The 25,043-nt window shown below is 66.0% G+C and overlaps 1 protein-coding gene across 1 annotated transcript in view; it reads left to right on the top strand.

The window, feature by feature from the left end:
* LOC308526227 (immunoglobulin alpha-2 heavy chain-like) overlaps positions 1–25,043 on the top strand; it is a 175,055-nt gene that overhangs the window by 145,673 nt on the left and 4,339 nt on the right. The window lies entirely within an intron of this gene.

Here is a 25,043-nt window from a genome sequence, read left to right on the forward strand (position 1 = left end):
GGACCTCACACACACACACGATTCCTTACACACACAGGTCCTCACACACAGGTCCTTACACACACAGGTCCTCACACACACACACACACACACACAGGTCCTCACACACAGGACCTCATACACACACACGATTCCTTACACACACAGGTCCTCACACACAGGTCCTTACACACACAGGTCCTCACACACACACACACACACAGGACCTCACACACACACACACACACACAGGTCCTCACACACAGGACCTCATACACACACACGATTCCTTACACACACAGGTCCTCACACACAGGTCCTTACACACACAGGTCCTCACACACACACACACATACAGGTCCTCACACACACACACACACATACACACAGGTCCTCACACACAGGACCTCACACACACACACACGATTCCTTACACACACAGGTCCTCACACACAGGTCCTTACACAAACAGGTCCTCACACACACACACACACACACAGGTCCTCACACACACACACACACACACACACACAGGTCCTCACACACAGGACCTCATACACACACACGATTCCTTACACACACAGGTCCACACACACACACACACACACACACACACACACAGGTCCTCACACACACGACCTCACACACACACACGATTCCTTACACACACAGGTCCTCACACACAGGTCCTTACACACACACACAGGTCCTCACACACATGACCTCACACACACACACGATTCCTTACACACACAGGTCCTCACACACACACAGGTCCTCACAGACACACACAATTCCTTACACACACGTCCTCACACACATGCACACACACACTCACACACTCACACACACACACACGGGCATCACCCACTAGGGTCCACTGTGCGCTTTGTGCCCAAGCCTTTGCTCAGGCCCCCTTCTCTGAAGGCCCCCCTTCTCCCGTGCCCCCCTTCTCTGGTGACCCCCTCCGTGCACCCAGAAGCTCCCACCCTCCTCCTGCTCCGGGCCTCTCCCAAGCACCCAGCAGAGCACAGCACACTCTGTCCCACGCTCACGTGGCCTCCCGCTCAGGACCCCGTGCGGCCGCCTCCCAGGACCCCGTGCGGCCGCCTCCCAGGCCCCCGTGCGGCCGCCTCCCAGGACCCCGTGCGGCCGCCTCCCAGGACCCCGTGCGGCCGCCTCCCAGGACCCCGTGCGGCCGTCCCCCAGGAGCCCGTGCGGCCGCCTCCCAGGACCCCGTGCGGCCGCCTCCCAGGCCCCCGTGCGGCCGTCCCCCAGGACCCCGTGCGGCCGCCTCCCAGGACCCCGTGCGGCCGCCTCCCAGAACCCCGTGCGGCCGCCTCCCAGGACCCCGTGCGGCCGTCCCCCAGGACCCCGTGCGGCCGCCTCCCAGAACCCCGTGCGGCCGTCCCCCAGGAGCCCGTGCGGCCGCCTCCCAGAACCCCATGCGGCCGCCTCCCAGGACCCCGTGTGGCCGTCCCCCAGGACCCCGTGCGGCCGTCTCCCAGGACCCCGTGCGGCCGTCTCCCAGGACCCCGTGCGGCCGCCTCCCAGGACCCCGTGCGGCCGTCCCCCAGGAGCCCGTGCGGCCGTCCCCCAGAACCCCATGCGGCCGCCTCCCAGGACCCCGTGTGGCCGTCCCCCAGGACCCCGTGCGGCCGTCTCCCAGGACCCCGTGCGGCCGCCTCCCAGGACCCAGTGCGGCCGTCCCCCAGGACCCCGTGCGGCCGTCCCCCAGGACCCCGTGCGGCCGCCTCCCAGGACCCCGTGCGGCCGTCCCCCAGGAGCCCGTGCGGCCGTCCCCCAGAACCCCATGCGGCCGCCTCCCAGGACCCCGTGTGGCCGTCCCCCAGGACCCCGTGCGGCCGTCCCCCAGGACCCCGTGCGGCCGTCTCCCAGGACCCCGTGCGGCCGCCTCCCAGGACCCCGTGCGGCCGTCCCCCAGGACCCCGTGCGGCCGTCCCCCAGGACCCCGTGCGGCCGTCTCCCAGGACCCCGTGCGGCCGTCTCCCAAGAGCCCGTGCGGCCGCCTCCCAGGAGCCCGTCCGGCTCCGGCGGGGCCAGTCAGGCCGCAGGGAGCCCGCAGAGCCCCCGGCGAAGGCGCAGGACCCGCCTGGGCAGAGCATCCGGGGCTGTGGCTGCGCGACCCCCACCTTCCGCGTCCTCCATCAGCCTTCCTGCCGGCGGCTCTGTCTGTCCGTCTGTTTTAGAGACAGTTTCAAAGAGGAGCAGGGATGCGCTGTGGGGCCCCTGGACACGGACACCCCAAGGCCACTGGGGGCGCGGTTCGCGGGAGCGCCGTCCCAGCACCAAGAGGACTGCGGGCTCCATCCCGCCGGCACAGGCCCGGCTTCCGGTCAGCCCTGCGGGCGCCACAGAGGCTGCCCATCGATGTTTCCCGCCCGCCCGCCGCCCTCTTTCTCTAAAGTCCTAAAAACGCACCCGCGGGCGAGGGTTGAAAGCAAATAGCGTGTTGCTTGTGCGCAGACACCCGACACACACTCGGCTGCTTCCGGGGAGCGCGTGCGGCTGGTAGGCGGTGGGGGCGGGGGCCCGGGGGGCCGGGGGGCCGGTGGGGTCAGTGGGGCCGGGGGGGGGCCGGGGGGGCCGCGGGAGGAGGCCTGTGACCGACGCCTGGCTCTCGCCCGGACAGCGCGCGGGGAGCCTGGCGGGCGATGCCGGAGGGAGATGGAGCGCCGGAGCCGGCTGCCTGGCTGACTCGTTTGGACCCGGGACCTTGGCCAGTGGACTTGGGGTCGGGATCCGGAGATCGCCCTCCATGTGGGGTGGGTCCCAAGGCCCAGTGGCCTCCGAAGACAGCCCTGGCTGGCTTGGCTCCGTGGGTAGAGCGCCAGCCCATGGGCTGAAAGGCCCAGGTCGGATGCCAGTCGAGGGCAGGTACCTTGGTTGCAGGCTCAATCCCTGGCCCTGGTCAGGGCGAGTGTGGGAGGCAACCATTCCGTGTGTCTCTCTCACATGGATGTCTCTCCCCCTCCCTTGCACTCTCTCTAAAATTCAGTGGAAACAATATCCTCGGGTGAGGATTAACAGCAAACAAGAAGACATGGTACCCAGACGCTGGGGAGGAGGCCGCGTGCAGACAGAGGCGGAAGCTGGGGTGGTGTCCAGCCCCAGACCCCCCCCCCAGCCCGCGCTGAGCGCCGCCCACCGCTCACACCCAGCTGACTATGGCTTCCAGATGCCCGCACCACACTGTGGCGGAGCCGCAGGCACTCGGACGCTGGCAGCCGAGTTCTCCAACCTCCGAAGGCACAAGCCTGAGGGGAAGTAGCTGATGGACTCGACCTTGGAAACCAGGAATGTCTGTTAAATAGCAAAGATCTGGACGCAGCCCAAGGGCCCATCAGCAGACGAGTGGACAAAAGGCTGTGGTGCATTTATGCCACGGAATCCTATGCAGCAGTAAAAGGGAAGGATCTCTTCCCTTGGGGACAGCATGGCGGGACCTGGGTGAAATAAGCCAGTCAGAGAAAGACAAGTGTCACAGGATCTCACTCATATCTGGAACCTAATTAACAAAATGATGAACGGGTGGACCCAGAGACATGGAACAGAGTGTGAAATCTCAGAGGGAAGGTGGGAAGGGAGGAGGGTGGGTGGTGGGTGATCAACCAAAGACCTTGTATGCATATGTGCATGGCCCATGGACACAGACAGTGTGGGGTGAGGGCCGGGAGCAGGGACGGGGTGGCCTAGAGGGGGGTCAATGGGGAAATGGGGACGTGTGTAATACTTTCAACAATAAAGATTTTATAAGTAAAAAAATGGATTTCTGTTGAATGAAGGACGTGATAAGCAATGCAAAGGGACGGGGACTAACGGGGAGAAGGTCGTCCCATGTTTAACAGTCAACAGGGATCAGCGTTCGGAATGGCTGCCTTGCGGATTCCCAAGACCCTGTCAATGAGCTCACGTGTCTCTTGTGTCACACCGTCTTCGAAGGGCTCCGGTCATTGGACGTGGGACCCATCCCAAATCGAGTGTGATCTCAAGATCCTGAACTGAATTTCACTGGCAAAGACCCTGTTTCCAAACGGTCAACAGGGCAGACTGAAGCCAGTGCCATAGGCTCCCCTGCTCCATCTCCCACGGGTGTTGGTGGCCTCAGGATGTAAAATGCCAAGAACACCTTTAGGAAACGAGGTGAGGACAAGCACAGGGAGGGACCGGGGCGCCCGAGTGCCTGCAGACTCACAAGCTCATAGCAATGGGAGCGCGTTAGCAATGGGAGCTCATTAGCAACCGGAGCACATTAGCAATGGGAGCATTGGTATCAGGACAGGAGGCACGCTGCAGCCTCCAGGTGACGCTTTTTGGAGATCGGGACACAGTACCCTCCCGGGGAAAGCAGGGCCCACGTGCAGGGCCAACCTGGGGGCAAAGGATAGCAGGAAGCCTGGAGTGGCTCCGTCAGTGCCAGGAAGGAGGTGGGCCCGGGGAGACACATGCACATGTGCATGTCACACAGCTGCAGGCACCCACACACATGTATGAACACAGGAAACACATAATACAGATGCATGCATCCACACATGTGCATAGAGAGGTCTGTTCATGTCACACATGTGCACACACATGCATACCTGTATGCACACAGCGAGGCACATGCATGTCATACAGATGCTTAGACATGTGCACACTAACAGACACATGCATGCATGCCTCATAGACACACCCACGTGTGGTTATATACATGCCCGCACATAGAAAGACACGTGCATCACACTCGTGCATACGTGTGTGCACTGGAGACATGTGCATTGTGCGTGCCACACCAAGTCACACACTCACGTACATGTGCACAGCTGAGACAGCTCGTTTAGGTGCAGGCTCTGTCCTGAGTCCTGAAGGACAGGAGCGACAGTGTGGGCCCACAGCAGGGCAGCCGAGGAGGCTGGGGCATGTGCCTGCTGGGTAAGGGGCATCTAGGCCCAGCCCTGGAGAAGGGGCGGCTCAAGGGCGATTCCTCAGGGCTGGGCAGGGAGACAACCCCAGGAAGGAAGGAGCAGCAGACCCGTGTGCTCAGAGCCGAGTGGGAGACATTCTCCTCCAAGTCCAAGGGCCAGCAGGCAGCCCAGGCTGGTGATAGAGCCACCACCATAGGCCCCTGCCCACCTCCACAGGCCCCCCGCCCACCTCCACAGGCCCCCCGCCCACCTCCACAGGCCCCTGTCCACCTCCACAGGCCCCTGTCCACCTCCACAGGCCCCCTGCCCACCTCCACAGGCCCCTGTCCACCTCCACAGGCCCCTGTCCACCTCCACAGGCCCCCCCCCCCGCCTACCTCCACAGGCCCCCCCCCCGCCCACCTCCACAGGCCCCCCGCCCACCTCCACAGGCCCCTGTCCACCTCCACAGACCCCGCCCCCCGCCCACCTCCACAGGCCCCTGTCCACCTCCAGAGGCCCCCCCGCCCACCTCCACAGGCCCCCCCCCCGCCCACCTCCACAGGCCCCTGCCCACCTCCACAGGCCTCTGTCCACCTCCACAGGCCCCTGTCCACCTCCACAGGCCCCCCGCCCACCTCCTCAGGCCCCTGCCCGTGCCAGCAGCCCAGCGCCATCTGGGAGGTAAGGATAAAGCCAGGTGGCTGGCTTGGCAAGGAGGCCCAGGCCCCATGTGCCCACAGCCCAGGGAGAATGGACAGGGGTGCCGGGGACCTGGGCAGCTGAGCGGAGCCCTAGCCCCACACATCCCCACGTGTGAAGACTGCAGGGTCGGGCACCACCAGCCAAGCCCACCAAGCAGCCCAGCTGGGCTCTGCCTGCTTCAGGCCCGTGGTTTCTTTCAAAATCACGGGCTCTTCCAAGGAATTCCATATTCCCCACTGCCTCCCGCGCAGCACCCGTCCCCGGAGCCAAGCGTGGGGTGTGACAGGCCAGGACGGTCTGCCCAGGGGCCGAGGCTCCTGCTGTGTCCTGCGCTGTGCACCTGTCAGCCCCCCGCCCAGCCTTCCATGCAGCAGCCCTTTCAGGGTGTTCCCAGGCCACGGGCCCTGACAGAGCCACCTGCACACAGCCTCTTGCATGGGAATGACTGGCCCAGGGGGACAGGGTTCTGATGTGTCCTCTCTAAGCCTCTGCACCCCACACTGGCAAGCTGGACCACCAGGTTCCCTTGCGTGGGGGGGGGGCCCACAGGGGGTTCTGAGGACACAGGCCTGTGGGACACGTCCGCGGCGGGAAGGCACACACCAGAGCGTCGACGGTGGGCCGGCCGCCCCAGCAAGTCAGAGTCAATGCCGTGGGCACCTCCAGGCCATCCCTCTGCCCCACACCCTTGGTGGCCACGCACGGCAGGGCGGTGGCAGGGTGGCCCCAGTGGCTGGAGGGGTCTTGTAGCCAACCTCACAGTCACCACCAGCCTCCCCCCAGGCCCCTCCGGCCCCCACGGGCCAGACCACCAGTCACAGCCCAGACAGGGACTCCAGCTCCAGGACATGACATGGGAGCAGCTCATGGGTGATGGTCCCCCGCCAGCATGTGCCAGGGCCCAGAGAGAGCCAGGGTCTTCCTGTCCCTAACGGCCCGTGCCCTGCACATGCACCCCGGGAGCCCGCTCCTCCAGGGGCAAGACCCATGACGGCGGGCAGCGTGCCCGCGGGAGGCCCTGTCCGCATGTCGGTGCGGGGCCCACCAGGCCTCCACTCTCAGCACAAACACAGCCCTTCCCTCCCCGGGAGCAGCTGCGGGTGGCCTGGTGCCGCTGCCGCCTCCGGGCAGCCGGTGACCCCGCGTGTGCTGACAGCACCCAGGGAGCAGGCCGCGCGGGCGGTGGAGGGGACAGGGCGCAAGCAGGAGAGCACCTGCGTGGGGGCCTCGCCGGTGGCGGTTGCTCCATCGACTTCCCAAGAACAGAGGCAGGAACTGCCAGGGCTGGGCCGGGGGTTCCCATTCCATTTTTAGCCGAGAGCGATGAGGCAGAGCTCCCCTCCCCCCACCCCCATTGTCTGGACGTAAAAATAACAACAATGGTTTCTACGGGTTGCGCTCCCCGACCTGGAAGCGTTTCCCTGGAGCCACGGGCGGTGGGGATGGGCCACGCCGTTGCCACACCAGTCACCTCGCCAGCCAGGCACCTGACCGAGGCCCCAGCGTTCCAGGTACCTCCGCTCCGGGGCTGGTCCAGGCAGGAGTGAGGGACAGGCCGCCCAGGCTACTGCCCGGAAGAGGACACCTGGATGCCCACCCAGCCTGGCCCTGGCCTCCTGGTCACTGCTTACTGCTCAGCTGTCCCTCCCCTGAATGGGGACACAGGGAAGCAGGACCAAGACCAGAGCCAACCTAGAGGAGACAGGGAGCCAAGAGCCTCCGTGGAACAGGCTGGGCAGGGCCCAGGCCCAGGGCAGGGAACATGCAGAGGGTACGGGCAGTGGGCTGCGCAGAGATCAGCCAGGAGGGCGGCCCCAGCCCAGGCCGGGGGACACAGCAGGCCAGCCTGGGGCACAGCATCTGGCCTGGGCTGGGCTGAATAAGAGGTCTGTGCTGGGGTGGGCTAGGCCAAAGGTGGCTGAAGTGGACAGAGTTGTTTAAAGGGAGATGAGGTATCCTCAGCTCAGTTGGGCCAGGTTGGTCAATCTGGGCTGTCCTTGACCATGCTGGGCTGGGCTGGGCTGGACAAAGATGGGCTGGACTGGACTGTTCCCTGCTGAGCTTGAGCTTTAGCTGAGCCAAGATAAACTGGGCTGAACTGGGTCCACCAACCTCATGGGATGGGATGGGCTGAGTGAACTGGACTGAGCTGGGCTGAACTGGGCTTGGCTGGTCTGGGCTGAGCTGAGCTGGGCTGGGTTGATCTGGGCTGAGTGAACTGGGCTGAGCTGAACTGGGCTGAGCTAGGCTGAACTGGGTTGAGCTGGACTGTGCTGAGCTGGGCAGAGCTGGGCTGAGCTGGGCTTTGCTGGTCTGGGCTGGGCTGGGCTGGGCTGAACTGGGCTGAGCTGAGCTGAGCTGAACTGGGCTGAACTGGGTTGAACTGGGCTGTGCTGAAATTAACTGGGCTGAGCTGAGCTGAGTGAACTGGACTGAGCTGGGCTGAGTGAACTGGGCTGGGCTGAGCTGGGCTGGGCTGCTCTGAGCTGGGCTGGCTGAGCTGGGCTGAGCTAAACTGGGCTGAGCTGGGCTGAGTGAACTGGGCTGAACTGGGCTGAGCTGGGCTGTATTGAGCTGGGCTGAGCTGGGTTGAACTGGGCTGAGCTGGGCTGAGCTGGGCTGAGCTGGGCTGAATTGGGCTGAGCTGGGCTAAACTGGGCTGAGCTGGGCTGGGCTGAGCTGGGCTGAGCTAAACTGGGCTGAGCTGGGCTGAGTGAACTGGGCTGAGCTGGGCTGAGCTGGGCTGTATTGAGCTGGGCTGAGCTGGGTTGAACTGGGCTGAGCTGGGCTGAGCTGGGCTGAATTGGGCTGAGCTGGGCTAAACTGGGCTGAGCTGGGCTGGGCTGGGCTGAACTGGGCCGAGCTAGGCTGTGCTGAACTGGGCTGAGCTAGGCTGTGCTGAACTGGGCTGAGCTGGGCTGGGCTGGGCTGAACTGGGCCGAGCTAGGCTGTGCTGAACTGGACTGAACTGGGCTGAGCTGAGTTGGGCAGAGCTGGGCTGAGCTGAGCTGAGCTGGGTTGAACTGGGCTAAGCTGGGCTGAGTTGAGCTGAGCTGGGTTGAACTTGGCTGTGCTGAGCTGAGTGAACTGAACTGAGCTGGACTGGGCTGAGCTGAGCAGAGCTGGGCTGAGCTGAGCTGGGCTGGGCTGGGCTGAGCTGGGTTGAGCTGGGCTGAGCTGGGCTGAGCTGAGCTGGGCTGTCCTGGGCTGAGCTGAGCTTGGCTGAGCTGGGCTGAGCTGAGCTGAGCTGGGCTGAGCTGGGCTGAGCTGAGCTGGGCTGAGCTGGGCTGAGCTGGGCTGAGCTGAGCTGAGCTGGGCTGGGCTGAGCTGAGCTGAGCTGGGTTTAGCTGAGCTGGCCTGGGCTGAGCTGGGTTTAGCTGACCTGGGCTGGGCTTAGCTAGGCTGAACTGGGCAGAACTGGGCTGAGCTGGGCTTTGCTGGTCTGGGCTGAGCTGGGCTGAACTAGGCTGAGCTGGGCTGACCTTGCTGGGCTGTGCTGAACTGGGCTGAGCTGGACTGAGCTGGGCTTGGCTGCTCTGGGCTGGGCCGGGCTGGGCTGAGCTGAGCTGAGTGAACTGGGCTGAACTGGGCTGAACTGGGCTGAGCTGCGCTGAGTTGAGCTGAGCAGGGCTGAGCTGGGCTGAACTGGGTTGAGCTGGGCTGTGCTGGACTTAGCTGAGCTGAGTGAACTGGACTGAGCTGGGCTGGGCTGAGCTGAGCTGGGTTGAGTGAACTGGACTGAACTGGGCTGGGCTGGGCTGAGCTGGGCTGAGTGAACTGGGCTGGGCTGAGCTGGGCTGGGCTGAGCTGAGCTGGGCTGGGCTGGGCTGAGTGAACTGGGCTGGGCTGAGCTGGGCTGGGCTGGGCTGAGCTGGGCTGGGCTTCGCTGTGCTGGGCTGGGCTGAACTGGGCTGAGCTGGGATGACTTAGGCTGTGCTGAACTGGGCTGAGTTGGGCTAAGTTGGGCTGACCTGGGCTGACCTGGGCTGAGCTGTGCTGAACCATGCTGAGCTGGGCTGGGCTGCGCTGAGCTGGGCTGGGCTGAGCTGAGCTGAGCTGAGCTGAGCTGGGCTGGGCTGCGCTGAGCTGGGCTGGGCTGAGCTGAGCTGAGCTGAGCTGGGCTTGGTTGGGCTGGTGAGATGAACTGGGCTGAGCTGAGCTGAGCTGGGCTGAGCTGCGTTAAGCTGGGCTGAACTGGGCTGAGCTGAGCTGAGCTGAACTGGGCTGAGCTGGGCTGACCTGGCTGAACTGAGCTGGGCTGAACTGAGCTAGTCTGAGCTGGGCTGAGCTGGGCTGAGCTGGGCTGAACTGGGTTGAGCTGGGCTGTGCTGAATTTAACTGGGCTGGGCTAAACTGGGGTGAGCTGAGCTGAGTGAACTGGACTGAACTGGGCTGAGTGAACTGGGCTGGGCTGAGCTGGGCTGAGCTGGGTTGAACTGGGCTGAACTGGGCTGAGCTGAACTGGGTTGAGCTGGGCTGAGCTGGGCTAAACTGGGCTAAGCTAGGCTGTACTGAGCTGAGCAGGGCTGTCCTGAGCTGGGCTGAGCTGGGATGACCTGGCCTGAACTGGGCTGAGCTGGGCTGACCTGGGCTGAACTGGGCTGAGGTAGGCTGTGCTGAACTGGACTGAACTGGGATGGGTTAAACTGGACTGAGCTGAGCTGGGCTGAGCTGAGCTGAACTGTGCTGAGCTGGGCTAAGCTGGACTGTGCTGAACTGGGCTGAGTTGGGCTAAGTTGCGCTGACCTGGGCTGACCTGGGCTGAGCTGTGCTGAACCGTGCTAAGCTGGGCTGGGCTGCTCTGGGCTGAGCTGGGCTGAGCTGAGCTGGGCTTGGTTGGGCTGGTGAGATGAGCTGGGCTGAACTGGGCTGAGCTGAGCTGAGCTGAACTGGGCTGAGCTGAGCTGAGCTGGACTGGGCTGAGCTGAGCTGAGCTGAGCTGAGCTGAGCTGGGCTGAGCTGAGCTGAGCTGAGCTGGGCTGAGCTGAGCTGGACTGGGCTGAACTGAGCTGAGCTGAGCTGGGCTGGGCTGAGCTGGGCTGGGCTGAGCTGAGCTGGGCTGAGCTGAGCTGGACTGGGCTGAACTGAGCTGAGCTGAGCTGGGCTGGGCTGAGCTGGGCTGAGTGAACTGGGCTGGGCTGAGCTGGGCTGGGCTGAGCTGAGCTGGGCTGGGCTGGGCTGAGTGAACTGGGCTGGGCTGAGCTGGGCTGGGCTGGGCTGAGCTGGGCTGGGCTTCGCTGTGCTGGGCTGGGCTGAACTGGGCTGAGCTGGGATGACTTAGGCTGTGCTGAACTGGGCTGAGTTGGGCTAAGTTGGGCTGACCTGGGCTGACCTGGGCTGAGCTGTGCTGAACCATGCTGAGCTGGGCTGGGCTGCGCTGAGCTGGGCTGGGCTGAGCTGAGCTGAGCTGAGCTGAGCTGGGCTGGGCTGCGCTGAGCTGGGCTGGGCTGAGCTGAGCTGAGCTGAGCTGGGCTTGGTTGGGCTGGTGAGATGAACTGGGCTGAGCTGAGCTGAGCTGGGCTGAGCTGCGTTAAGCTGGGCTGAACTGGGCTGAGCTGAGCTGAGCTGAACTGGGCTGAGCTGGGCTGACCTGGCTGAACTGAGCTGGGCTGAACTGAGCTAGTCTGAGCTGGGCTGAGCTGGGCTGAGCTGGGCTGAACTGGGTTGAGCTGGGCTGTGCTGAATTTAACTGGGCTGGGCTAAACTGGGGTGAGCTGAGCTGAGTGAACTGGACTGAACTGGGCTGAGTGAACTGGGCTGGGCTGAGCTGGGCTGAGCTGGGTTGAACTGGGCTGAACTGGGCTGAGCTGAACTGGGTTGAGCTGGGCTGAGCTGGGCTAAACTGGGCTAAGCTAGGCTGTACTGAGCTGAGCAGGGCTGTCCTGAGCTGGGCTGAGCTGGGATGACCTGGCCTGAACTGGGCTGAGCTGGGCTGACCTGGGCTGAACTGGGCTGAGGTAGGCTGTGCTGAACTGGACTGAACTGGGATGGGTTAAACTGGACTGAGCTGAGCTGGGCTGAGCTGAGCTGAACTGTGCTGAGCTGGGCTAAGCTGGACTGTGCTGAACTGGGCTGAGTTGGGCTAAGTTGCGCTGACCTGGGCTGACCTGGGCTGAGCTGTGCTGAACCGTGCTAAGCTGGGCTGGGCTGCTCTGGGCTGAGCTGGGCTGAGCTGAGCTGGGCTTGGTTGGGCTGGTGAGATGAGCTGGGCTGAACTGGGCTGAGCTGAGCTGAGCTGAACTGGGCTGAGCTGAGCTGAGCTGGACTGGGCTGAGCTGAGCTGAGCTGAGCTGAGCTGAGCTGGGCTGAGCTGAGCTGAGCTGAGCTGGGCTGAGCTGAGCTGGACTGGGCTGAACTGAGCTGAGCTGAGCTGGGCTGGGCTGAGCTGGGCTGGGCTGAGCTGAGCTGGGCTGAGCTGAGCTGGACTGGGCTGAACTGAGCTGAGCTGAGCTGGGCTGGGCTGAGCTGGGCTGGGCTGAGCTGAGCTGAGCTGAGCTGAGCTGGGCTGAGCTGAACTGAGCTGAGCTGGGCTGAGCTGGACTGGGCTGAACTGAGCTGAGCTGAGCTGGGCTGGGCTGAGCTGGGCTGAACTGAGCTGAGCTGAGCTGGACTGGGCTGAACTGAGCTGAGCTGAGCTGGGCTGGGCTGAGCTGGGCTGAACTGAGCTGAGCTGAGCTGAGCTGAGCTGAGCTGAACTGAGCTGAACTGAGCTGGGCTGCGCTGAGCTGAGCTGAGCTGCGCTGAGCTGAGCTGAGCTGAGCTGAGCTGGACTGGGCTGAGCTGAGCTGGGCTGAGCTGAGCTGAGCTGAGCTGCGCTGAGCTGAGCTGAGCTGAGCTGGACTGGGCTGAGCTGAGCTGGGCTGAGCTGGGCTGCACTGGGCTGAACTGAGCTGAACTGAGCTGGGCTGAGCTGAGCTGAGCTGAGCTGGGCTGGACTGGGCTGAGCTGAGCTGAGCTGAGCTGAGCTGGACTGGGCAGAGCTGAGCTGGGCTGAGCTGAGCTGAGCTGAGCTGAGCTGGACTGGGCTGAGCTGGACTGGGCTGAGCTGAGCTGAGCTGAGCTGAGCTGGACTGGGCTGAGCTGAGCTGGGCTGAGCTGGTCTGGACTGGGCTGAACTGAGCTGAACTGAGCTGGGCTGAGCTGAACTGAGCTGGACTGAGCTGAGCTGAGCTGAGCTGGACTGGGCTGAGCTGAGCTGGGCTGAACTGAGCTGAGCTGAGCTGAGCTGAGCTGGACTGGGCTGAACTGAGCTGAACTGAGCTGGGCTGAGCTGAGCTGGGCTGAGCTGGGCTGAGCTGAGCTGAGCTGAGCTGAGCTGGACTGGGCTGAACTGAGCTGAACTGAGCTGGGCTGAGCTGAGCTGGACTGGGCTGGGCTGAGCTGAGCTGGGCTGAGCTGAGCTGAGCTGAGCTGGGCTGAACTGAGCTGAACTGAGCTGGGCTGAGCTGAGCTGGACTGGGCTGGGCTGAGCTGAGCTGGGCTGAGCTGAGCTGGGCTGAGCTGAGCTGGGCTGAGCTGAGCTGAGCTGAGCTGGACTGGGCTGAGCTGAGCTGAGCTGAGCTGAGCTGAGCTGGACTGGGTTGAGCTGGGCTGGGCTGGGCTGAGCTGAGCTGGGCTGAGCTGAGCTGGACTGGGCTGAGCTGAGCTGGGCTGAGCTGGGCTGAGCTGAGCTGGGCTGAGCTGAGCTCTGCTGGACTGGGTTGAGCTGGGCTGGGCTGAGGTGGGCTGAGCTGGGCTGGGCTGGGCTGGGCTCGGCTGAGCTGGGCTGGGCTGAGCTGGACTGGGCTGGGCTGGGCTGAGCTGGACTGGGCTGGGCTGGGCTGTGCTGTGCTCTGCCTGTTCCCACAGGGTAGTGCTGTTTTCTGAGATCCTCCTGACTTGGCCAGGTTGTGCTAAGTGTACCCCATCCGTGAGGAAGGTTGTCCTTGGCTGGCGGTGGAGATGGATGAGGTAGAATGCATTTGGTTTGACTTTGTAGACAGAGATAAGATGAGTTTCAAGGCTTGAAGTATTCTATTCTGGGCTCGCCTGGGCCAAGATGGACCCAGGTGGGCTCTCTGGAGCTGAGCTGGACTGGGCTGAGCTGGGCTGGCTGTGCAGAGCTGGGCCCGGGTCCGACGGCCTGAGGTCTGGGGTTCCCAGGCCAGGGGACAGCAGGCGGGGTCACTGCTGGGGGCGGGCCTGAAGCGGGCTCCCTTGGGCGGTCAGCAGGGAAGCCTGGCTGGTCAGAGAGGTGGGTGAAGGGGCACCCTCAGCTGCAGAGCGTCCAGCCCAGTGAGCAGCAGGTGGAGGTGGGATGGGCCACACTCGTGATTCCTATGGGTTGGGGGCCTCTGGACCCCAGGCCTTGTTGGGGGGGCTGAGGGTGGGGGCAGAGGAGACATCTTGCTGATCCCTGGGGGGCTCAGGGTCCCTGCTCTGCAGTGTTGGGGGGCGATGGCTCTGAGCCTCTGCTGCTTGAGCGGAGAGCTCCCTTGTGGGCAGGTGGCTCCCTTGTGGGCATGTGCTGCCCTCAGGGCTGAGGGGTCCAACCGGGGGCGGGGGCAGCAGCAGCTCCGGGCGGCACAGGCTTCTGGGAGGAACCGGGGATGAGCCCTGAACAAGCCAGGGCTGCTCCGTGCCCCGGGCTGGAAGGAGGGCCCAGGCTCCCTCCCAGACTCCCGGGGCCCTGAGAGAGGCTGCCCAAGGCCAAGGCGCCAGCGCTGACGGGGCCCCGTTCCATCCCGCAGTCTCCATGAAGCGCCCAGACGTCTTCCTCTTGGCCCCCTGCTCCAGAGGCACCGCCGAGGGGGCCGTCTCCATGACGCTGGGCTGCCTGGTCAGGGGCTACTTCCCGGAGCCCGTGACCGCGACCTGGGACACGGGGTCCCTGAATACAAGCGTCGTGACCCTCCCCGCCGTCTTCAGCTTGAACTCCGGCCTCTACACCAGCAGCAGCCACATGACGGCCTCTGGCGAGTGGGCCGAACAGACGTTCACCTGCAGCGTGAAGCACGCCGGGTCCGATCCCATCAACAAGACCATAGACATAGACCTTACGCCAGGTAGGCCCAGGCCAGCGGGCGAGGAGCAGGCCGGGCAGGAGGGCGGCGGAGGGGGCTCAGAGGCTCAGAGAGGCCTCCGTTGACTTTGTAGACAGAGATAAGATGAGCATGCCTCTGTCCCTAGCATGCGACACCAACGTCACCCAGCCCACGGTGAGGCTCTACCACTCGTCCTGCGACCCCAGCGGCGACACCCACGCCACCATCCAGCTGCTGTGCCTCATCACCGACTTCACCCCGGGCGACCTCAAGGTCACCTGGCTGGTGGACGGGCAGAGGAGCGAGAACCTGTTCCCGACAACCGACCCCCCTCGGCAGGAGGGCGCGCTGGCCTCCACCTCCAGCCGGCTCAACATCAGCCAGGGGGAGTGGGTGTCCCAGAAAACCTACACCTGCCAGGCCAGCCTGCACGGCTGCACCGTTAAGGCCCGAGCCCGCACCTGCCCAGGTACAGCCCTCCCCACACCCACACCTGCCTCTCGGGCCGGCAGGGGCCGAACGCAGCCTCAGGCAGCCCCTCCGCACCCTCCAGAGTCCGAGCCCCGCGGCGTGAGCGTCTACCTGATCCCGCCCAGCCTCCTGGACCTGTACGTCCACAAGTCGCCCAAGGTGGTCTGCCTGGCGGTGGACCTGGCCAGCCTGCAGGACGTGAGCCTGCAGTGGTCCTGGAAGGGCGGGGCCCCCCTGACCGGGGCCACCCAGATCAGCAAGCAACACTTCAACATGACGTACTCCATCATGTCCACCCTGCCCGTGGTCGCCAACGACTGGATCGAGGGCGAGACCTACGAGTGCAAGCTGAGCCACCCGGACATCCTGCCCCAGACCATCGTGCGCACCATCGCCAAGGCCCCCGGTGAGCGGCCGGGCCGAGGGGAGGGGGGCGGGCCTCCCGGAGCCGGAGCCGGAGCCGGCTGACCCCACGCCCGTCCACAGGCAAGCGCGCTGCCCCCGAGGTCTTCGTGTTCCCGCCGCCGGAGAAGGAGCAGGGGGCCCAGGACACGGTCACCCTGACCTGCCTGGTCCAGAACTTCTTCCCCGCGGACATCTCGGTGCAGTGGCTGCGGGACGGCGCCCCGATCCCCAGCGACCAGTACGCCACCACGAAGCCCCTCAGGGACCCGGGCGCCAGCCCCGCCTTCTTCATCTTCAGCCGCCTGGAGGTCCCCCGGGCCGACTGGGAGAAGAGGAGCAGGTTCACCTGCCGAGTGACCCACGAGGCTCTGCCCGGCTCCCGGACTCTGGAGCGATCCGTGTCCAGAGACCCTGGTAACTAGCGCCTGCCTCCCGCCCCCCCAGGGCGCCCGCTGGGACGGGGGAGGGGCTGCCGCCCCTGCCCCTCTGCCGCCCCTGCCCCTCTGCCGCCCCTGCCCCTCTGCCCCTCTGCCCCCTCTGCCCCTCTGCCGCCCCTGCCGCCCCTGCCGCCCCTACCCCTCTGCCGCCCCTGCCCCCTCTGCCGCCCCTGCCCCCTCGGCCGCCCCTGCCCCTCTGCCGCCCCTGCCCCTGCCGTCAATAAACACTTAGCTGCCAGCTCGGAGCCCAGGTGCGCTCGTTCTTGGGGGCTGGGGGCTGAGGGACTGGGGTGTCTGGCACAGAGGAACGGACTCCGAGGGGGGACGGGAGGCTTGGGCGGGGCTGAGCGGGGCTCTGTCCACCACCCTCCCGCCAGCCCCCGTGCATCCTGCCCGCTCCAAGGAGCCCTGGGAACCAGAGGGCGGGCCCAGGGAGGACCGTGGGGACCCAGCTCAGCCCACAGCCCCTGCCTCTCCGGAGGCCCTGGGGGCCTTGGTCTCCACCCCAGGCTCCCGCTGGCCCCTATGACGCAGACCAGCTCCCAAGCCCCAGGCCCAGCTGCACACACAGGCCCTGTGGGTGGAGGGACGGGCTGAGTGCGATGCCCACCAGGAGCCCACACGCAGGAGCCAGACAGCCCCCAGCCCCCGCCAGCCCCAGGGCCATCCCGAGCACCATGGGCAGGGACAGGCCCCAACCCCCGTGGCCCAGGGCCACGCCCACCGCACCCTGACCCTCACCTCACTCCACCCAGACGGTCCCGCGGACAGGCCGGCCCTCACAAACGCCCGTGGGCTCACATGCAGTCACGCCTGCCGTGCCTGCCCTGCCCCCACACAGCCTGCACTGACCCAACAGCGCCACCCACCGCCACCCTCCGTGCCCCCTGTGGGCAAACGTGCTCCTGGGCAGCCTCCCTTGGTCTACCCCTTACCCAGGCCACCCCGAACCCTCGCTGCCCATCACGCCTGGGCCACAGGACCCAACACGGGCATGGAGAGGACCCCCCCACCACTGGGAGCCCAGCAGGCCTCCCCCAAACCCTCCCTGCCAACAGCATCCACAGACGGACAGACACATACATGGACGCACACACTCACACACAGAGAGACACATAGACACAATGCAGACACACGCTGACATACTAACACAGAGAGACACATAGACACAATGCAGACACACGCTGACACCTATGGACACAGACACACAGGGGCACGCAAGCACCCGGGAAGTGGGCGCCATCCCACAGCCCAGAGCAGGCTGCTGCCCGTCCCGGGGCCTGGAGGCTGCAGGGATCAGAGTGCACATCTAACAGCCCAGACCCCCCCACACACTTCGTCCAGTGCACACATGCGTGCATGCACACACGCAAACACACACACACACATGCAAACACACACACACACACGCTTGCGCCCCAGCTAGCAGCACCCATGAGCACGGAAAGCAGCGAACACCATCCAAGGACACAGCCCAGAGGGACCGGCTGGTGCGCTGCCCGCGAGCCTGGCACCTGCACGTGGCACCCCTCAGTCCTCAAAGCAGGAGGCCGAGGGACAGCGGTGGCCGCCCAGAACAGGGGCAGCTCGAGCCCCACGTGGCCAGGCCAGCCCCTCGGAGCGACGGCCCAGGCCGCGGGGCTCAGACCCGCCTGTGGGCTCCGGGCAGCCGCTGTGCGCAGTTCAGGGGGGTCTCCGGCCGCAAGCGAGAAGCTGAGCGAGCTCAGGGCGGGGTGGGCGCCATCCTCCCGGGTCGGGGGTGGGCAGAGCAGGAGCTGAGGTGAGGGCCACAGGCCTGGCTGGGGAGACCAGGGGTCCGAGCGCAGCCTGAGGGACAGAGGGAGAGAAAAGGCGCCATGGGGGTGGGGCAGCGGCTGCGGCCTTCCCACCGGCCACCCTGGGCCAGGCAGGCAGAGCTCAGACCCCAGCCCTGCAGGTGGGCCGGCTGCTCTGGACAGGGACTGCCTGAGCCCCGGGCATCAGGGACCAGGCCTCAGGGCCCTATGCTGCCCACACTGAGGGCGGGCTGGCTGACCCCCACACCCAGGCTGGGGGATGACTGACCCCCACACCCAGGCTGGGGGATGACTGACCCCCACACCGAGGCTGGGGGATGACTGACCCCCACACCCAGGCTGGGGGATGACTGACCCCCACACCCAGGCTGGGGGATGACTGACCCCCACACCGAGGCTGGGGGATGACTGACCCCCACACCCAGGCTGGGGGATGACTGACCCCCACACCCAGGCTGGGGGCTCACTGACCTGTGCCCACACCCAGGCTGGGGGATAACTGACCCCCACACCCAGGCTGGGGATGAATGACCCCCACACCCAGGCTGGGGATGACTGACCCCCACACCCAGGCTGGGGGATGACTGACCCCCACACCCAGGCTGGGGGCTCACTGACCTGTGCCCACACCCAGGCTGGGGGATAACTGACCCCCACACCCAGGCTGGGGATGAATGACCCCCACACCCAGGCTGGGGATGAATGACCCCCACACCCAGGCTGGGGATGACTGACCCCCACACCGAGGCTGGGGGATGACTGACCCCCACACCAAGGCTGGGGGCTCACTGACCTGCGCCCACACCCAGGCTGGGGGATAACTGACCCCCACACCCAGGCTGGGGGTGACTGACCTGCACCCGCAGAGCTGGACCTGCAGGACGTGTGCGTGGGGGCGGCCGAGGGTGAGGAGCTGGACGGACTGTGGAGCAGCCTCTTCGTCTTCATCGCGCTCTTCCTGCTCAGCGTGACCTACGGCGCCTCCGTCACCCTCTTCAAGGTGGGACCCCGTCTGCTCCAGGGCCGGGAGGGGGGAGACAGGCGGGGTGACAGAGACGGGCAGGGTGACAGAGGCGGGCAGGGTGACGGAGACAGGCAGGGTGATGGAGACGGGCAGGGTGATGGAGACGGGCAGGGTGACAGAGATGGGCAGGGTGACGGAGACCGGCAGAGTGACGGAGACCGGCAGGGTGACGGAGACGGGCAGGGTGATGGAGACGGGCAGGGTGATGGAGACGGGCAGGGTGATGGAGACGGGCAGGGTGACAGAGATGGGCAGGGTGACGGAGACCGGCAGAGTGACAGAGACGGGCAGGGTGATGGAGACGGGCAGGGTGATGGAGACGGGCAGGGTGATGGAGACGGGCAGGGTGACGGAGACCGGCAGAGTGACAGAGACGGGCAGGGTGACGGAGACGGGCAGGGTGACGGAGACGGGCAGGGTGACGGAGACGGGCAGGGTGATGGAGACGGGCAGGGTGATGGAGACGGGCAGGGTGACAGAGATGGGCAGGGTGACGGAGACCGGCAGAGTGACGGAGACGGGCAGGGTGACAGAGACGGGCAGGGTGACAGAGATGGGCAGGGTGACAGAGACGGCAGGGTGACAGACCGGTGGGGTGACAGAGACGGGCGGGGTGACGGAGATGGGCAGGGTGACAGAGACGGGCAGGGTGACGGAGACGGGCGGGGTGACAGACGGGCGGGGTGACGGAGACGGGCAGGGTGACGGAGACGGGCAGGGTGACGGAGACGGGCGGGGTGACAGAGACCGGCAGGGTGACGGAGACGGGCGGGGTGACAGACGGGCGGGGTGACGGAGACGGGCAGGGTGACGGAGACGGGCAGGGTGACGGAGACGGGCAGGGTGACGGAGACGGGCGGGGTGACGGAGACGGGCGGGGTGACAGAGACGGGCGGGGTGACAGACGGGCGGGGTGACGGAGACGGGCAGGGTGACAGAGACGGGCAGGGTGACGGAGACGGGCAGGGTGACGGAGACGGGCGGGGTGACAGAGACGGGCGGGGTGACAGACGGGCGGGGTGACGGAGACGGGCAGGGTGACAGAGACGGGCAGGGTGACGGAGACGGGCAGGGTGACGGAGACGGGCGGGGTGACAGAGACCGGCAGGGTGACGGAGACGGGCGGGGTGACAGACGGGCGGGGTGATGGAGACGGGCAGGGTGACGGAGACGGGCGGGGTGACAGACGGGCGGGGTGATGGAGACGGGCAGGGTGACGGAGACGGGCGGGGTGACAGACGGGCGGGGTGACGGAGACGGGCGGGGTGACAGACGGGCGGGGTGATGGAGACGGGCAGGGTGACGGAGAGGGGCAGGGTGACGGAGACGGGCAGGCCCCTCACACACGCCCTCCGCGCAGGTGAAGTGGGTCCTGGGCGCCGTCCTGCCGGGGCCGCCCCAGGCCGCCCACGACTACGAGAACATCGAGGACCCCGCGTGGCCGGCGGCCCGGGCGCGGAGCAGCTGAGCGGCCTCGCTGCCTTCCTCCCCCGCCTGAGCGTCCCTGAGGCCGCCGCTCTGCCCCAGGCTGACGGGAGCAGACGCACCTCCAACGGGGCCGGGGCGGGGCCGGGACCCAGCCACAGCTCACGGGCATCCGGAAGGTTCCAGCTCAGGCCCAAGGCCCAGGCACCCAGGGGACCCGCCAGTCACGGCCCTACTCCCACCCCATCTGCCTCCCCAGGGGCCCGGGCTGCACCCATGGGGGCGGCCACTCTGGTCTCCCTTCTGACCCCCAAGGTCGGAGCCGCACCCATTCTTACTGGACAACTCCTGCACCACAGGGAGGCCTGAAGCACAGCCTGGCCCACCGCCCAGAGGCCAGAGCCAAGCCCGCCGGGCCAGGGTCCAAGTCCAGCACCCCGAGTCCAGAGCCAAACCCGCCGGCCAGGGTCCAAGCCCAGCACCCCGAGTCCAGAGCCAAACCCGCCGGCCAGGGTCCAAGCCCAGCACCCCGAGTCCAGAGCCAAGCCCAGGACTCAGAGCCCAGTCCAGCCCAAGGTGTCCCTTCCCGACCTCCCTCCCAAGTCTGAGGGCCCTGCCCCTGGGGCCCTGGGCCCTCTGCTCGCCCTCCCTGCCTCCACCCACTCAGTCCTGCAGGGTGTGGAGGCTGAGAAGCCCCTCTAGGGAGAGGCCCTGGGACTGTGTGGGGCTGTGGGCAGGGCCCCGCGGGAGGAGAAGGGCTCCCAGGAGCAGAGAAGGGGACCAATGGGTGGAGAAGGGGTCCCCCAGGTGGAGAAGGGGTCCCACGGGTGGTGAAGGGGTTCCCTGGGCAGAGAAGGGGCTCCCAGGGGTGGAGAAGGGGTCCCCCAGGTGGAGAAAGGGTCCCCCAGGTGGAGAAGGGGCCCCATGGGGTCCACACAGCAGCCACTCAGTCCGGCCCCAACCCCACCACCACGGCCTCGTCCCACCTCCTACTCGGGCTTGGCAGTTGCTTTCCTTCCCTTTGGGTTTCTTAGTAAAGTTATTTTTTTACAAATTCCAGGCCCCCCGAGTGCGCTTTGGGGGTGGTCAGACGAGGGGCACAGGGCACTGCTGGGGCTGCAAGGGGCCCTTCGACGCCCCCAGAAATACCCGCTTGGCCCCATCACACCCCTCACTGGTCTGCAGCCCAGTTCGCTGCCCCTCCCCACACTGACACAGACGCCAGCACCCTGACTCCCGTGGTCAGTGCCGGCCAAGGAGACGCAGCTCCCAATCCCCAGGCGGGGCCAGGATCAGCTCCCCCAGCCACCGGCCCACTGAGCACACACACGGGCCGTCCTCGGCCCCTGTCCTCCCTCCCCCAGACAGACTGGGAGACCTGGTGAGCTGTGTGGGGCCGACCGCCATCTGCTCGAGAAGAAACCAAGTGAGCCCGAGAGACGGGCCCCCATGAGACGGCCAGAAGGCCAAGGGCAGTGGGGGCACCAGGCCCTGCTTCCCCAGGTAAAGAGCCAGTGCCCTGGTTGGGGGACCTGCCCCTGGGGGCCTCTGTGCAGCCGTTGGAAATGGGAGGAGGATGCGTGAACACATGTGACGAAGGGCAGGGTTCTCTCACATACAAAGAGCACTTGGGAGCCAATATAAAGAGGGCAGTGAGCAGCGGGTCCTTCACAGCAAGAAAAACCAAGTGGCCGAACGGGAAGAGCAGCTCAGTAACTAGAAAAGGTGCCTCAGGAGGAACGGGTCTGCCCTGCTCAGGGTCGCACCCTGTCTGCGGCGGGGACAGCGTTAAGGCCACTCTGCAGGCCCACAGGCCGCCTTGCCAGCGTCCAACGCCCAGGCTCCTGGACGGGAGACTCCAGCCCCCCCATGGCCCTTCAAAGAGCCTGGCTCCGTGGGGGGCCCGCATCACACGGCCGATGCGGAGGAGGATGGAAACGCCAGCGCGCAGCCTGCCAGGCTCAGACCTGGGCACCCGACCCCACTGGAGTAAAGCGGCCACATCCGGGCAACTCTGAGGCCGGTCCCGACGCCAAGCAGGGCACCGGGGCACAGGGCACTGAGGGCAGGGGGCCTTCAGGCTGCGGCCCGCCCTGCTGTGCACTCACACAGCTCACTCCACACACACTCGGGACACAGACTCACACCGTCACACCCTCCGGGGCACACACACTCACGCTCACAGACGCACAGATGCACACACAGCCGCAGGGAGCAAGGCCCAGCCCACCCGCTCGCACGGGCCGTCGGGCGGAGCCTGGTGCCCGCCTGCCCTCCCCTCGTCTCCTGCCCTGGGAGCTCCCGGCCAAGCTCAGCGTCCTTGCTCTCTGACCTGCAGCCCAGATCATGAGACACCCCATGGGCCCCAGAACAAGGACAAGGGCTGAGCTCACATACGGTGAACTGCGTCTCTGCCAAGCCCAGGAGGGAGGAGGGCGGGCCACCCCACCAGGCCCCTCACGGGCCCCCCCCACACACACACACACCTGGGCCCAAGCATGGCCGGGCAGGGACAGGACAGGACCACACCCAGGCCTCAGACCCTGCCACCCACCTCCCAGCCCTCCCAGCAGCAAGAGGCTGCCTCCCGGGCCCCTCCCCCCACTCCCTCCACTGTTAACCCCCACAGGGTCCTGAAGGGTGACCCCAAAGCTGGCTCCACATCCCCCCTGGAACCTCATCTGGAAAAAGGGTCCTTGCAGACGTGACTAAAGTTGAGGGTCTTCAGACGAGAGCCTCCCGTGGCCCCCAGTCCGCTGGCTGGTGAGCGTCGTCACGAGAGAGAAGAGGAGATGCGGACACAGAGGATACTGGGCGCTGCGCCCACCGGCCGAGGGACGCCCGGAGCCCGGAGGCTGGGAGTGGGGCCTCCGGGGGGGTGGGGGGGGTGGCGCCCTGGCCTCCAGACGGAGAATGAATTTCTGTTGCTTGAAGCCACTTAGCCTGTGTCCTTTGTCATGGACGCCGCACGGCCGGCAAGGCTTGGCCACACAGAGGCCCCTCCTTCCCAAGAAGCCCCGGGAGGACCCGTCCCCAGCTCTCCCCTCCCGGCGGGACCCTCGAGCAGCCTGACAGGAGCCCAATGGACCCCACCTCTTCTGCCCCAAGTCACACGCCCGTCGGCACCCACCGTGGGGCCGTGCCATCCGTGTGGGCCTGGCCGCGTCCCCCACCCCCCACTGCCCTCCTTGGTTGGGTCCAGGCCAGGCACAGGGCCAGCCATGAGGCCCCGTCACGGGTCCCTTGCTGGTGCCCCCTCCCCCCTGTGGCCGGGCTTTGGACCCCCTGGAGGAGCATGGCCTGGGGGTTCCCGGGCAGGCAAAAAGGCCGAGCCGGCCCTGGCTGGTTTGCTCAGTGGACAGAGCATCAGCCTGTGGACCGAAGGGTCCCGGGTTCGATTCTGGTCAAGGGCACATACCTGTGTTGCAGGCTCCTCCCCAGCCCAGGCCCAGCGATGTGTTTCTCTCACATCAGTGTTTCTCTCTCTCTCTCTCTCTCTCTCTCTCTCTCTCTCTCTCTCTCTCTCCCACTCTCCCTAAAACTCAATGGAAAAACATCCTGGGGTGACGGTTAACAACAAAAGAGAGAAGGCGGAGCTGCCGGACCCTCATCCCACGCAGACAGCGCTGGTCCCGCTGGTTCCGGAGGCTGTGCGGGCGGCATCGGGTCAAAACCCAGGCGCCTGGGACCCTGGGGTCCTAGAAACACCCAGAGGTTCTGAAGCGCCCCAAGCTCCCCGCCTCTGTCCACCCTCTGCCTCCGGCTCCGCCTGCCCTGGCCCCTGACCCCTGTGAGGAGCTGACCCCCCCGGGGCCAGTGTCACTGACCAGCAGGTGCGCTGTCTGGCGCGGACAGTCAGCACCTTCTGCACGTGAAGAAATGACTGACGGGTAAACGCAGGCGCCAGCCAGGCCCAGCTGCCCTTGTGTGTCCAGGCCGGGCCACCTCCTGGGAGTGGGGGTCACCGGGGGGGGGGGCCCGTGGGAAAGCCCTGGACGGGAAAATGGGCAGATGTGGGCCGAGGCAGCACGTGTGGCCCCAACCTGCAGGAGGACCTCACGCCCACCCTGGCTTCAGGCTGGGCCCCAGATGCTCAGTCATGCTGGGCCAGGGTGGCTCTGCCTTCTTGCCCACCCTGTGCCGGCTCACCGGGGGTCGCTCAGGGCCGGCCTTGTGCCCGGGACCCCTCCCCCCCGGGGCCACCTCAGCCTGTCCCTCGGCTCCCACTGCTCTGCCTCGGCCTCTGCGTCCCTGCAGCTCGGCCCCCGGCCCAGCCCCATGAGCAGCCACCCGAGCCAGGACCCACCGCCAGACCAGGCACCTGAGGGTCACAGCCCAGGCCACACACACCTGGCCTTGCCACAGCCAGACCACAGACCAGACATGACGTGCAGACGGGCAGCCCAGACTGTGGGACAGGAAGTGGCGAGTGACCCCATCAAGGGTCATGACACGGTCTGAAGCCCCTCCCCAGGCTGCCCCTCAGTATCAGCCTTCCCCAGAGCGAGCGAGAGCCGGCAGGGGCAGGGGTCTCTGTGCCAACAGCCTCCGGCAGGGCAGCTGGCCGGGGGCCTGGGCTCTCGGCCTCGGACCCTCCAGCAGCCTCGAGCAGGTGGGTCCTGGATGCTGCCCCATCTCCTCCTCATCAGGCACTCTGAGGCGTCCTGGGACCAGGGATGCGGAAAGCAGACACCAAGACAGAGAGAGAAAAAGCAAACAGGACCGAGAGCCAAGAGGACCCAGGGCAGGATGCGCTACCCGGACAGGGATGAGCTGGGATACTGTGGCCTGGGCTGGGCTGAGCTGGGTTGAGCTGAGCTGAGCTGAGCTGAGCTGGGTTGAGCTGAGCTGAGCTGAGCTGAGCTGAGCTG

This window comes from Myotis nattereri (genome assembly GCF_964212035.1).
Source record: "Myotis nattereri genome assembly, chromosome: 1".
Taxonomy (NCBI): Eukaryota; Metazoa; Chordata; class Mammalia; order Chiroptera; family Vespertilionidae; genus Myotis; species Myotis nattereri.